The 14,237-nt window shown below is 44.8% G+C and overlaps 1 protein-coding gene across 4 annotated transcripts in view; it reads left to right on the top strand.

Annotated features, from left to right (window-relative positions):
* Positions 1–14,237, top strand: part of MTUS2 (microtubule associated scaffold protein 2) — a 399,745-nt gene that overhangs the window by 346,568 nt on the left and 38,940 nt on the right. The window lies entirely within an intron of this gene.

The following is a 14,237-nucleotide window of genomic DNA, read 5'->3' as shown; positions in this document are numbered from 1 at the left end:
CCTGGGGGTGGACCACCTGTGCAGGTGTGGCGTCCTCCGCCAGCAAGGCCCTTGAACAGGCCCATCCATCCTAGGTGGGTGGCACCCATTTTGGGGTCAGCTGTGAGGCATCGAGTGTAGAGGCCAGACTTCCTGGAGAACACAGGCCCCCAGGATGCATGGTGGATGGGGTCATGATTTTCAGTTTCCCCCACCCTTTCTTTTTAGAAGTGAAAGTGTTAGCTGCTTCAGTTGTGTCCGACTCTTCGCAACCCCATGGACTGTAGCCCTCCAGGTTCCTCTGTCCATGGGATTCTCCAGGCAAGAATCCTGGAGTGGGTTGCCAATTCCTTCTCCAGGGGATCTTCCCCACCCAGGGATCAATCCCAGGTCTCCCACATTGCAGGCAGATTCTTTACCATCTGAGCCATTATTTTTACCTTCAAGTTTGTGTTTTGTTTCTTCACCATGAGTTTTCCACTTCCTCTGCCATCGAGACAGGGCGGCCGTGGCCTCTTCTCCCCTCCTAGGGGAGCAGTCCTGTGGGGAAGGCCTCACGTCATGGCCCCTCCCCAGCCTCACCTGTGCGGCGCCCACACGCCCGCCAGTGGGATGGATGCGCAGGACCGGAAGCGGCAGTGTTGGTGAGGGTCTCAGGTGAAGCCCCAGTCCACACACGCGTGTCTCTCTCATGCAATGGTCGGGCTCTTGGGTGGTTCCTGGGCCGTGGAGGAAATGACTGAGGTCCTGGCAGAGTGAGCTGGCTCACGTCCGTGTCCGCGGGTTCTCCTTCATCAAAAAGAAATTTGATTAAAGAAGAGAGTGATGACAGGGCAGTCTGCAAGGTGACTCATAGCTCTGAGGTGTGTAGCACCTTGAGTCTGAAGACGGAGGACAAACTCTTCCACTGTGGGGTGAGTGCCTGCCAGGAGAGATGTCTGCTCCCCCTGGGCAGACGTTAGATCCAGGTGTCCGTCCTGACCCAGCGGGTGAAATGTACCAAACCCAGTGCCCTTACCCCCTGTGCTTTCCCGAAGCTTCTGAGTGCAGGAGGAACCCCTCAGGGATCACATTGGGGCTTTGTATGGAAGTCTTCTTTGATTTCTGCATTAGTGCTAAGAGGAGCACCAGAATTCACCTGCAAAGTAAAAAAGCCATGGGGTGTGGGGAAAGGAAGGCCATTCAGCCCAGCATTCGGCTCCAGAGTGCGCTTTAGCTGTGAGTCCCTGAGCCACTGTGGAGGCGGCATTTGTGAGGGGGAAAGACAGGGGGGCAGGGGGGACCAGCCGTTAACTGTAACATCATGAATTCTGGTGTCTTGACCTGAGCGGTGTTCCTTTGAAGTGAAGAGGGCACCTGGCTATGTTCACCAAGCTGGAAGCTCTCTGCGGCCCACTGTTCCAGAGTTTTTATAATCCATCCTCCAGTGCCCCTCTCCCTGGAGGTTGGTGAGGGGGCCCAGAAGCTCCAGCCCTCTGATGGCCTGGTCTGTCCTGTGACCCACCCATCCTGAGGCTTTCTAGGTGCCTCAGGGAGTCACCTCCTTAGCATAAATTCAGTCACAGAAGGACTCATTATAAATATGAGAGACACTCCTGTCACCCAGGAATTCAGAAGGGTTTTAGGAATTCCAGGGGACAAAGACCAGTACCTCACCTAGCCAAGGCACCTGGCCAAGGTACTGCCCAGACATAGAGAACCCCTCCTGCATTCAGCAGTTTTCTGAGCACTTTATGTAGCAGGTGCAGTCAGCACATTGTGATGGAGGTCCAGGCCTTAGTGACTATAGTCTGTCTACTCACTACACTTGAGAGATCAGTAAATCCAGACTTGGTCAAAGATTTTATCTAAAGCTGAGTGTCTGTAAGAAGGACCAAGAAGAAGAGCTTAGTTCTCCTTAATCTCAGTCCATCCATTCATTAAACAGTTATTTATTAGGTACTTAGTATGTGCCAGGCGGGCTATCCAGGTGGCTCAGTGGTAAAGAATCCACCTGCCAATATGGGAGACTCAGGTTTGATCCCTGGATCAGGAGGTACCCCTGGAGAGGGAAATGGCAACCCACTCCAGTATTCTTGCTTGGGAAATGCCATGGGCAGAGGAGCCTGACAAGCTACAGTCCATGGGGTCACCAAGAGTCAGACTGAAGTGACTTAGCTCGCACTTGCGTTTTTCATCTGACCCGAAAACTTTAGAAACGTTAATGTGAAATGTAGTTTTAAAACCGAAAGCAGTGATTAATAAAGCAGTCATTCTGGCAAAGCTTCTTAAGTGTTGTACAGGAAGCTAAGTGGTTAAGTCTACATTTGGATTCAAGTTGGCATATTGAAACAGAGCAAACAATACCTGAATGTTTTCTGCAACATGAAATAAAAACATTAAAGAATTCCAAGAGCTTTGATACAAAGGTATGATAGTAATATAAGTTTGTGATAGTAAGCACTGGATTGTTATTTATTATGTTCTTAAGTTACTAAATAGAATGAAAATGTCAATTTGCTCTTGTTTATAACTAACAGCTTACATATACACACCCCACTGTAAGTATATTTGTGAGATGATTTTACCTCCTGGGGTTTATACAGAAAATGTGTTTTCCAATTTATGATCATAATCCCTTGTATTTACCAGGAGCTTAGTACTTACCAAGCTCTGTCATATGATATGTTTTATTTATTCATTCATTCAGATTGCTCTGTGAAGTAGGTGCTGGTGTCTCTTATATGAAATTGAAGCTCAGAAAGATTAAATGACTTCCAAAAGAGCATACAGCTAGTGTGTACAGAGTCGAGTCTTAAACCCGAGTCTAGAATTCTTCTACTCATTGTATGTGATTTTACTACAGCATCTCCAGCATCACCATCACATTTGGTGATAATTTTTAATTTAATAGATTAAAAAATCAGGTGAACAAAATAAAATAGCTTTTTCTTCCAGTTCTATATGTTGTTGTTCAGTCGCTAAGTTGTGTCTGATTCTTTGCGACCCCTTGGACTACAGCACGTCAGGCTTCCCTGTCCTTCACCAGCTCCCAGAGCTTGCTCAAACTCATGTCCATCGTTGATGATGCCATCCAAGCATCTCATCCTCTGTTGCCCCCTTTTCCTCCTGCCCTCAATCTTTCCCAGCATCAAGATCTTTTCCAATGAGTTGGCTTTTCCCATCAGGTGACTTCCACGCAAAAGGATGAAAGATGCTAGTATGCATCTGTCCAGACATAGGTTAGAGTATAATTATGTTAATTCATCAGTAAGCTATAGCTGTTAGGATTGGGTTCTAGAACAAATAGCAAACTCCCTAAAGAATGGGAGTTTACTCAAAGTAGATGTTTATTTCTCCCTTATATAAAAGTTGGAGGAGTTCCAGGTGGCTCAGTGGTAAAGAACCCACCTGCCAATCCATTGAATCTGCATGCAGGAGATGCTGGTTCGATCCCAGCTGGGCATGGCAACCCACTCCGGTATTCTTGCTGGAGAATCCCCATGGACAGAGGAGCCTGGTAGGCTGTGTCTGTGGGGTTGCAAAGAGTTGGACGCACCTGAGCATGCATGTGAGCACCCAGGGGTAGGTGTGATTCTGTTCCACTTAGTCCACGGAGGGGGTGGGCAGGCTTCCTACAGCTCAGCATTCTCCCATTCCCAAGACAGTGGTGCTTCATCTAGTGGGCCAGGGTAGCTGTGGTCAGTACTAAGTGCCACCCGGTCATCACATCTCTAGTCCAGTTAGTAGGATGGAAGAGGGAATGAACAAAAAAGCAGAGACAGTAGGTCAGCTCTTTCCTTGGGAAAAACGTTTCCAGGAATTTCTATCTCATTGCCCAGCTCTAAGTCACAGGGCAAACCTAGTCATAAGAAGGACCTGGAGTTGTGCTCTTCTTTGGTGACTTTGCCTGGATATTTTACTGCTATGGAGGAAGGCGAGAATGTGCTGTGGGCCTCACTTTCCTCCATCAGTAAGATGGAACCCTAGTGCTTGTCACACTAGCTGAATGAGAGGAAAGGATGGAGCGCAATGTTTGGCAGGAAATTGGGGCACAGTATATGCTAATTCCCTTAGGTTTCAGATTAGATTCTGTTGTCTTCCTTCCCTTCACAGCTTAAAAAAAAATCTAAGTTAAAATGCAAAACCCAAGAAGGCACCTCAGAAAAAATAACTAATCTTGGGATCACAAAAATAATGCACATTTTCTTATGTATAAAAATATCTCTTCTAAGCACACCAATGAAAAGACAATTTGCCAGACTGGATAAAAAAGCAAGATTCAGCTATGGGCTGCATAAGAGAAATCCACTTCAAATGTAAAGGAGTGGATATTTAAAAGTAAAAGGAGAGAAAAAAGATATACTATGCTAACACAGAGAAGGCAATGGCACCCCACTCCAGTACTCTTGCCTGGAAAATCCCATAGACTGAGGAACCTTGTGGGCTGCAGTCCATGGGGTCGCTAAGAGTCGGACTCGACTGAGCGACTTCACTTTCACTTTTCACTTTCACACATTGGAGAAGGAAACGGCAACCCACTCCAGTGTTCTTGCCTGGAGAATCCCAGGGACAGGGGAGCCTGGTGGGCTGCTGTCTATGGGGTCGCAGAGTCGGACACGACGGAAGCAACTTAGCAGCAGCAGCAGCAGCATGCTAACACCAGGCTTCCCAGGTGGCGCTAGTGGTAAAGAACCTGCCGGACAATGCAGGATATGTAAGAGATGTGCGTTTGATCCCTGGGTCGGGAAGATCTGCTGGAGAAAGGCATGGCAACCCACTCCCATATTCTTGCCTGGAGAATCCCATGGACAGAGGAGCTACTGTCCATGGGGTTGCAAAAGTGATTTATCAACTAAACAACAATAACAGTGTTAATCTTACGCAAAGTAAACTTCAGATCAATACCGTTACTATAGATGGAGATGCCATTACGTAAGGATCAAGGAGTCAGTTCACCTAAAAAAGATAGCAATGCTGAATACCTACGTGCCTAGAAATAGAGCTTCAAATCAGACGAAGCAAAACACGGTGGAACTGAAAGAAACAGACCCACTGTTACTGTTGGAGACTTCAGCACTCCTCTCCCAGTCCTGAGAGAAGGAGCAGGCAGAAAATCAGCTGGAGTTTAAAAGACCTGAACAGCAGTTATCAACCAGTTGAGCTAGTTGACCTAATTGACATTGACAGAAGGTTCCAGATAACAAACAGGACGTACATCCTTCTCAAATACACGTGGAATGTTGACCCACGTGGACCATACGCTGAGCCATAGAACAGACCTTAGCAGATATTAAAAAACTGAAATTATACAGATCATTTTGGACTATAACAGAATTAGACTGTAAATCAGTAACACGAAAAGAACCTGGAAAGCTGGAAATACTTGGAAATAAAACAACATACAACTAATACATGAGTCAGAGAGGAAACCACCAGTAAATTAGAAGCTTATGTTGAATTGAGTGACAACACAAACACAAAATCTGTGGAATGCAAAATTCTCTCTGATCAGGGGAGTTGAATCTTCTCACTCAATTTTCTCAGCAACTTTGTCAGCCGGGTACCCAAATACATATTAATGTTCACTATTTAACTGTCACTGTTCTAGGTTCTAAGGCGGAGAGCAGGCAGTGTTATTTAGAAGAAGGTTTGATCTAGTCCGATGTCAGAAATGTGAGTGTGATTATAGAGCTTCAGATATACTGTTCTCTTTGCAAGATAACCTCTCAACATGACGAAGTCCAGAAGTTACCTGGCCTTCCTGTAAGTAAATGATGTTCTGAGCTGGGAAAAATTCAAATCAGTGATGTCAGCTGCCAAGATTAGATTTTTATCCCAGTAAATGTAATTTTCTAAAGTTACTTTAGTTTCTGTCTCAGACAGGTGCTTAACCGTGCACAGTGATATCAAAACTACAAACTCCCTTAAATGTACCAGAGACTGGGTTTGGTTGCCATGAAAATTACACCATCAGATACAGTTCCAAAGAACTACTTTCTTAAAGACAATGATTTATTCCAATCGGCAGCAGCACATTTTTGATATTTATAAAATTCTTTAAGGTTGCTAGGTGTATAGCACCATCTGATTATTTTAGATGGAGATGTCTATTTTGTGACCCTCTAAAACATTCGCTCCTTTGTGAATAAAGATAATCCTTTCTGATATATGTTAATATTTTTAAATCTGTGGTTTTAATTCTTAACCTGAATTGACTGAATAAAAGTCAAGATACTAAGGGCTGCCCATAAAATACCCAGAGGACAAGCAGTTTCTTGAAACTTGGAGTCAGCTGCTTCTGCAAAATTTTGACTTCATAATAAATCTAATGTTTAGATCGGTGTATGATTTACAAAGCTCTTCCACGTATTATTTCATTTGATCCTGACAACAGCCCTAGGGGACAGACAGGTAATGTAGATGATACAATCACCGGTTTAACGGTGACTAAATCATGGCTCTAGAGAATAAAAGCAAACCCCAAATCATGTAGCTATTAAGGATAACGGAGCTGGGTCTTTATCTTGTTCCACCATGACCATAGCATGCTGCCTTCGTATTGTAAGATTTCAGTTGGTGTCTTGGGGAAGATAAGAAAAAGCAAGAAAAAGATGTGACATGCTCTATAGATTTAACCTGAAAATTGCCAAAGAGCAGTTTTGCAAAAAAACGTAATGCTTTAAATGACAGACAATCACATACAAATTATGCAAATATAATCATCGCCTCTTTGTGAGTTTCTCAGTCACATAGATCCCTTTTATTTTTCTTGGTATCTTGAGCCCCAGCCCAGAGCTTGTTAGCACATTAAGTGTGAACTATGTCATTGTTTCATTTTATAAATGTGATTGAAATCCAGGAGATGCACCTGTTAGTGTGCCAGGAGTAAAGATGGGTGTGATGTGGTCTCTGAGCTCGGGGGACATCTGTGCACTGGAGGGACGGGTACATAAGCAGGTAACTAAAACCCAGTGTGCTGAGTAAGGTGCTGGAGGTCTGGAAGTTCAGAGGATGGTTTGTAACCCAGTTAGGGGTCTGGGAAAGGCTTCTGGGGTAAAACAGCTAAGCTTAAAGGAAATCAAGGAGTCAGTGAAGAAGTGGTTCTTCTACACTTGATCAGTTACAGCAACAGGGTTAGTGAAGTCCTTGACTTATCTCGTTTGGGAAATGAGAAAAATAGTAAAGAAGTGTTTTCCTGGGGTGATCCCTTAACCAGAGGAAAAGGGCAAATGAGCTTGTCTGTGTGGCACTCCAGTACTCTTGCCTGGAAAATCCCATGGATGGAGGAGCCTGGTGGGCTGCAGTCCATGGGGTCGCTAAGAGTCAGACATGACTGAGCAACTTCACTTTCTCTTTTCACTTTCATGCATTGGAGAAGGAAATGGCAACCCACTCTAGTGCTCTTGCCTGGAGAATCCCAGGGATGGGGAAGCCTGGTGGGCTGCCGTCTATGGGGTCACACAGAGTCAGACACGACTGAAGCGACTTAGCATAGCATAGCATGAAACTCTTTAAACTATTTGCAGACAAAGCAGGGCAGTGTTTGGACTATTAGACTTCGATGATTCTCCCTTCAGAGATTTTTTTTTTACCATTTAGTTTTTCTTAGTTTTTCCAATGCCATTATGAAATTATTCTCACTCATTCAAAAAGTATCCACAAATACCACCAAAGCCAGATTTAAGAATACTGTCCATCAATTTACTGTATTTGGCATTAATTTGAACAAAGTAATAATGTAAGTTGGGCTTCCCTGGCAGCTCAGTGGTAAAGAATCTACCTGCCAAGGGAGGAGATGCAGGTTCAGTTCCTGGGTTGGGAAGATTCCCTGTAGAAGGAAATGGAACCCACTCCAGTATTCTTGCCTGGGAAATCCCATGGACAGAGGAGAATGATGGGCTATAGTCCACGGGGTCACAAAAGAGTCAGAACTTAGTGACTAAACAAGCACAACAATACATAAGTTGCAATATATGCATCTGTTATATTCAGATCACTCTTTTTTTTAATCAGAATTGTAGTTTTTCATCTGAATTTCAGGTCTTCAGGAGGTTAACTCTGGTGAAGAACAAGGAACTTGACCGATTCTGCACTGCAAGGAACCATGTAAAGACGTAGCAGGTTTCAGTGATAATGAAACTGGTCATGGCCTCTGGGTTCCTTGACATAGCTAATTTCTTTAAAAAAAGAAAAGAAAAAGTTAATTAAGAATTTGGTCAGAATTTAGCTAATCAGGAGTATGATTCCAGATGGAGAGACCAGGGCGGCTGCCAAGTGTGGACACTGTTAGTGCAACAAGAATGGCTTTGACTTTCAAGGAAACGCCTTTTAACTAGGTTTACTAGAGCCCAATATAGAAAACAGAAATCCCAACTTACTAATTTCCAGTGAGAAATGATATTTCTTCTTAAAAGCAGATCTACTTAGAAAGCTGAAATTATAATCAGAAGATGTCTTCGTGGACTCGATAGTATGCTATAAATAATAATGGCATCTCGCTGAGATAGCCTTGGGCAGCTATCTACATGCCTTTCTTTTCTGGGACCTCAGTTCTTAGCCAGGGATCCCCATGGAGGGAGATGGAAGCCTATTAGAGCCACCTGGGAGCTTATTTCAACTATGCGTTCATTGCCCTGCTTCCAACCTTTGTAGAGTAACCAGTTCTGGAGAAGACTCTTGAGAGCCCCTTGGACTGCAAGGAGATCAAACCAGTCATCCCTAAAGGAAATCAACCCTGAATATTCATTGGAAGGACTGATGCTGAAGCTGAAGCTCCAATACTTTGGCCACCTGATGTGAAGAACTGACTCATTAGAAAAGACCCTGATGCTGGGAAAGATTGAAGGCAAAAGAAGAGGGTGGCAGAGGATGAGATGGTCGGATAGCATCACTGATTCGGCGGACATGAACTTGGGCAAACTCTGGGAGATAGTGAGGGATTGGGAGGCCTGCTGCGCTGCAGTCCATGGGGTCGAAAAGAGTTGGACATGACTTAGCAACTGAACAACAGCAGTAGCATTGGACTAGTTACAGTGTACCTCACACAGCTAGTTACCGTAGCATTGGGCTAGTTACAGTGTACCTCACACAGCTAGTTACCGTAGCATTGGACTAGTTACACTGTACCTCACACAGCTAGTTACCGTAGCATTGGGCTAGTTACAGTGTACCTCACACAGCTAGTTACCGTAGCATTGGACTAGTTACAGTGTACCTCACACAGCTAGTTACCGTAGCATTGGGCTAGTTACAGTGTGCCTCACACAGCTAGTTACCGTAGCATTGGACTAGTTACAGTGTACCTCACACAGCTAGTTACCGTAGCATTGGGCTAGTTACAGTGTGCCTCACACAGCTAGTTACCGTAGCATTGGACTAGTTACAGTGTGCCTCACACAGCTAGTTACGGTAGCATTGGGCTAGTTACAGTGTACCTCACACAGCTAGTTACGGTAGCATTGGGCTGGTTACAGTGTACCTCACACAGCTAGTTACGGTAGCATTGGGCTGGTTACAGTGTACCTCACACAGCTAGTTACCGTAGCATTGGGCTGGTTACAGTGTACCTCACACAGCTAGTTACGGTAGCATTGGACTAGTTACAGTGTACCTCACACAGCTAGTTACGGTAGCATTGGGCTAGTTACAGTGTACCTCACACAGCTAGTTACGGTAGCATTGGACTAGTTACAGTGTACCTCACACAGCTAGTTACGGTAGCATTGGACTAGTTACAGTGTACCTCACACAGCTAGTTACGGTAGCATTGGGCTAGTTACAGTGTGCCTCACACAGCTAGTTACGGTAGCATTGGGCTAGTTACAGTGTGCCTCACACAGCTAGTTACGGTAGCATTGGGCTAGTTACAGTGTGCCTCACACAGCTAGTTACGGTAGCATTGGACTAGTTACAGTGTGCCTCACACAGCTAGTTACGGTAGCATTGGACTAGTTACAGTGTGCCTCACACAGCTAGTTACGGTAGCATTGGACTAGTTACAGTGTGCCTCACACAGCTAGTTACGGTAGCATTGGGCTAGTTACAGTGTACCTCACACAGCTAGTTACGGTAGCATTGGACTAGTTACAGTGTACCTCACACAGCTAGTTACGGTAGCATTGGACTAGTTACAGTGTGCCTCACACAGCTAGTTACGGTAGCATTGGACTAGTTATAGTGTACCTCACACAGCTAGTTACGGTAGACTGTACACAGCTGTAAGCACCAAGTACATGAGGCAGCTGTTCCTAAGCAATAGATGTCACAGGCCTGTGATCCTGTGGCTACGACTCTGTATTCCCAAATGCAGGCCCAGGTTCAATCCCTGGTCAGGGACCTAGGTCCCACATGCCTCAACAAAGAGTTCACATGCGACATCTAAAAAAACCCCACTTGCCACTATCTAGACCCAGTGCAGCCAGGTAAATAATGAAAACATAATCTTAAAAAAAAATGAGGACATCACTCTGAGCCCCCTATTGGCCCCGACTCCCTGCCTGGGGTCACTGACCAGACCACAGCCCAGAGAGGTGGTCTGGCAGTGACCACTGACTATCTCGCTGTGCTGCAGAAGCAGATACCAGTTCCAAGTGATTAAAGCAGCTGGAAGTCATGGGACTGAGCACTGAGAGCAGTCCGCTGGGCAGAGGAGGCCCTGGGAACTTGCACAGGGAGGGTGTTCCTGTGTGTTCGGAGATGAAGTGTGAGCATTGAATGCCTGGGGAGGCCTGGCAGAGGGCAGCCGCTGCAGGATGAGCTGGGTGGAGGCACCAGACACTGTGCGGTGCAGGGAGACGTTGGAATTGCAGCTGAGCCAGGGCAGAGAGACCTCACTGAGCACCTCGACTCAAGACCCAAGAAAGGCCAGGCTTCAGGAGTGAGGACCAGGACTGAGAATAAGGGTCTCTAGGAAAACTGAAGCGGACCCACCCTAACAAAGGGTAAAATCTAAGTCTGGTGGAGTCAAGGGTAATTTACCTGCCTGTTCAAGTAATACACGCTCCTTTCAGTAAGTGTGCATGTGTGCCAAGTTGCTTGCCGTGTCAGACTCTGCGACCCCAGGGACTGTAGCCCGCCAGGCTCCTCTTCCATGGGACTCTCCAGGCAAGAGCACTGGAGTGGGTTGCTATGCGTTCCTCCAGGGAATCTTCCTGCCCCAGGGATCGAACCCACGTCTCTTATGTCTCCTGTATTGGCAGGCAGGTTCTTCACCACTAGCGCCACCTGGGAAGCCCTCCTCTAGATACCATCCATTTAAAAATTAGACCTACAAAAAGTGGAACCCATAATTAAGCAAAAAGTAGGCAATAGACATGGGTATTGAAGTAACCCAGATGTTGGAACTGGCAGACAAGACATTTTTAAAAACTGTTACAAACATGTTGGCCACTTCTAGAAAGTGAGGAACATAGTAACCCAGATGGGGAAGCCCAACAAAGAAATGAAAACTACAAAAGAACCAATTGGAAATGTTACAGCCCAAAAGTTAAATCTCTGAAATGAAAAATTCACTGGATGGGCTTTACAGCGGGTTGGAGACTGCAGGGGAAAAGGGTCAGTGGGTTGAAAACAATCAATAGACATTATCCAATCTGAAGAACAGAGAGAAAAAAGATAAAAAGAAAAATGAACAGTGTCAGGAACCTGTGGCAATCTAACAGATGCATAATTGGATTGTCAGAAGAAGGAAGAGAGAGGAAAAATAACTTTTTAACGATGTGCAAAGATGTCTCAAATTTGATTGTTAAAAAACAACCTGCAGACTCAAGAAGCAATGAACCCCAAACAGGATAAATACAAATCCACAAATCACGCCTAAGACATCGTAGTCAAACTGCTGAAGGCCGAAGATAAAGAGGAATAATGAAATATAACCAGATAAAGACACGCATCACTTACAGGGGACAAAGATGTGGGTGACAGTTAACCTCATCAGAAACAGACAAAGACAGTGGAATGACATGTTTGAAGGGCTGAAATAATTTTTTAAAAACATCAGAATTTAATGTCCAAAGAAAACATTCTTTATGAATGATAGAAACTTAGAATTACAGGAAAAATTGAGATTATCAAAATGGTAAATGTGTGGATAAATACACAAGATTATTCATTTTGTTTTAAAAGTTTTCTATTTTTAAGTGTTGAGCTTGATGTTCTTTGTCTGTGACTACATTCATATCATGACTACCCAAAACAAGACATAGGACATTTACATCATCTGAATATTTGCCGCAGGCTGCTTTCAGTCTGTTCCACCTACCACTTGCCTATTTCTGTCCCTGTAGATTAGTTTTGCCTGGTCTTGGATTTCCTACAAATGGGAGCAGACAGTCTTTTATGTCTGGGTGTTTTTGCCCCATATGAGAGATTCATCCATGTTACCGAGCTTGTCAGTGGTTTGTTCCTTTTTATTGACTCGTGTTCCTTTGGCATGCATATGCCAATATTAATTATCCACTCTTGGGTTTTGTCCACATTTTGCTTTTATAAATAAGGCTGTTGTGAATATCCTTGCATAGGTCTTACTGTGGACAGATACGTTTTCATTTCTCTCCATTCAATTCCTTCATGAGACATGACTGGGTCAGAGGATAGATGTGAGTTTCACTTTAGGAGAAGCTGCCACACAGTTCTGGAAATGGCTCTTCCATTTTTACACCATCCCTCAAACATTTTGGAGCATTCCACTTCCTCCATAACCTTGCCAGCATTCGGTATTGTCAGTAATGTCATTGTTACCTTTGTTATTATTATCATTGTTTTAGCCATTCTGGTATGTGTGAAGAGCATCTCACTGTGGCTTTAATTTGTGTTTCCCTACTCACTAAGGAAGTTGAGCACTTCTGTGTGCTAGTTGGCTCTGTGGGTATCTTCTGTGAGTTTTCTGTTGTCCATTTTTTATCGAGTGGTTTGTCTTTTTACTGAATGGCAGCCGCCCCCTTCACCTCAAGGCCACCATAGCCCCACCTTCACTGTGTTCCTGGTCTGTCTTCTCGTTTCCAAGACTTGGGTACTGACTCAGGATAGCCTAAGTATACAGCCACGAATATCAAACAATTGAAAGCAAGTCTATTGCTAAGATACAAAGCATTTTAACAGTGTCATTTCTAAGATAAATTTGAATGCCTTTTCTGCATAAAAGTATTCTAGGTATTTTATTTTATTTTGAGATCAGTATGCTATAATCCAAGAATTCAAAGAGTTTGTAATCAGTTGGAAAAGAGGGCATGGGGGCGAATGATAGTAGCATGAAATTAAGTTAGTGACTTTCTCTTTAAAATATTTGTCCCTGACGCTGTTCCAAGCCCCTTTTCCTTCTGACTCCCTGTGGTCTCCCTGGTGATCTCAGTCTACCCCTGTGGCTTCAACTGCCCCCTAAGCTGCACCCTCCCGGGTCCATGTCTCTGGCCCTGTTCTCTCCTGAGGTCACCTCTTGGTGAGCCACAGGCACTTCAGCTCTTTGAGGCCAATTCATGTTATCTCCACCTACCCCATCCTCTCTGTGTGTATGAGTGCTAAGTCACTTTTAGTCTTGTCCGATGCTGTGCTATACTAGAGACGGCACCCCACCAGGCTCCCCTGTCCATGGGATTCTTCAGGCCAGAATAGTGGAGTGGGTTGCCATGACCACCTCCAGGGGATTTTTCTGACCCAAGGATTGAACCCGTATCTCTTGCATCTCCTGCATTGGCAGGCAGGTTCTTTACAACTAGCGCCCCCTGGGAATCTCTACCCCACACTATCTACTTCAAAGTAAAACCGAATTACCACTTCTGTTATAGTCCTAATTTATTTCAAGTACAGGCTAAGTTGCTGTAACAAAGACACCCAAATGCGATGGAATAAATAAGATAGGGGATATTTTTCTTGTGTCCTTGTCTGCCTAGGAAAGGCCCCAGGTTTCAGCCTGAGGGAGGGGGAAGGAGGCAGAGTCGAGGGCAGGCAGCTCCCTCATAAGACACTGATCTAAAAGTTGCCACGTCACTTCTTCACATCCCTTGACTTAAGGATAGTCACATGACCCCACAGAGCTGCAAGGGAGACAGAAAGGTAATATGTCCAGCTGGGCAGTCATTTCTGTTAACGCTTAAAGAGTATTTTGAATAAAAGAAGAGGAGGAGATGGGGGACAAGTAGGCTCAACCACAATTTTAAGCTCCGTTGTTGACACCAAAATTTGCAGAGGATGTCAGCCTAGACAGTGGAGGTGATTACCAACTCTGCCTCTCTGTCTCCTTCATTCTTGATGTCCAGGGAGTCCCCAGGTTTTACCTACTT

This window comes from Bos taurus, chromosome 12 (assembly GCF_002263795.3).
Source record: "Bos taurus isolate L1 Dominette 01449 registration number 42190680 breed Hereford chromosome 12, ARS-UCD2.0, whole genome shotgun sequence".
Taxonomy (NCBI): domain Eukaryota; kingdom Metazoa; phylum Chordata; class Mammalia; order Artiodactyla; family Bovidae; genus Bos; species Bos taurus.
Note: the sequence above shows the minus strand (reverse complement) of the source record. Positions and strands in the feature narration are given on the sequence as shown.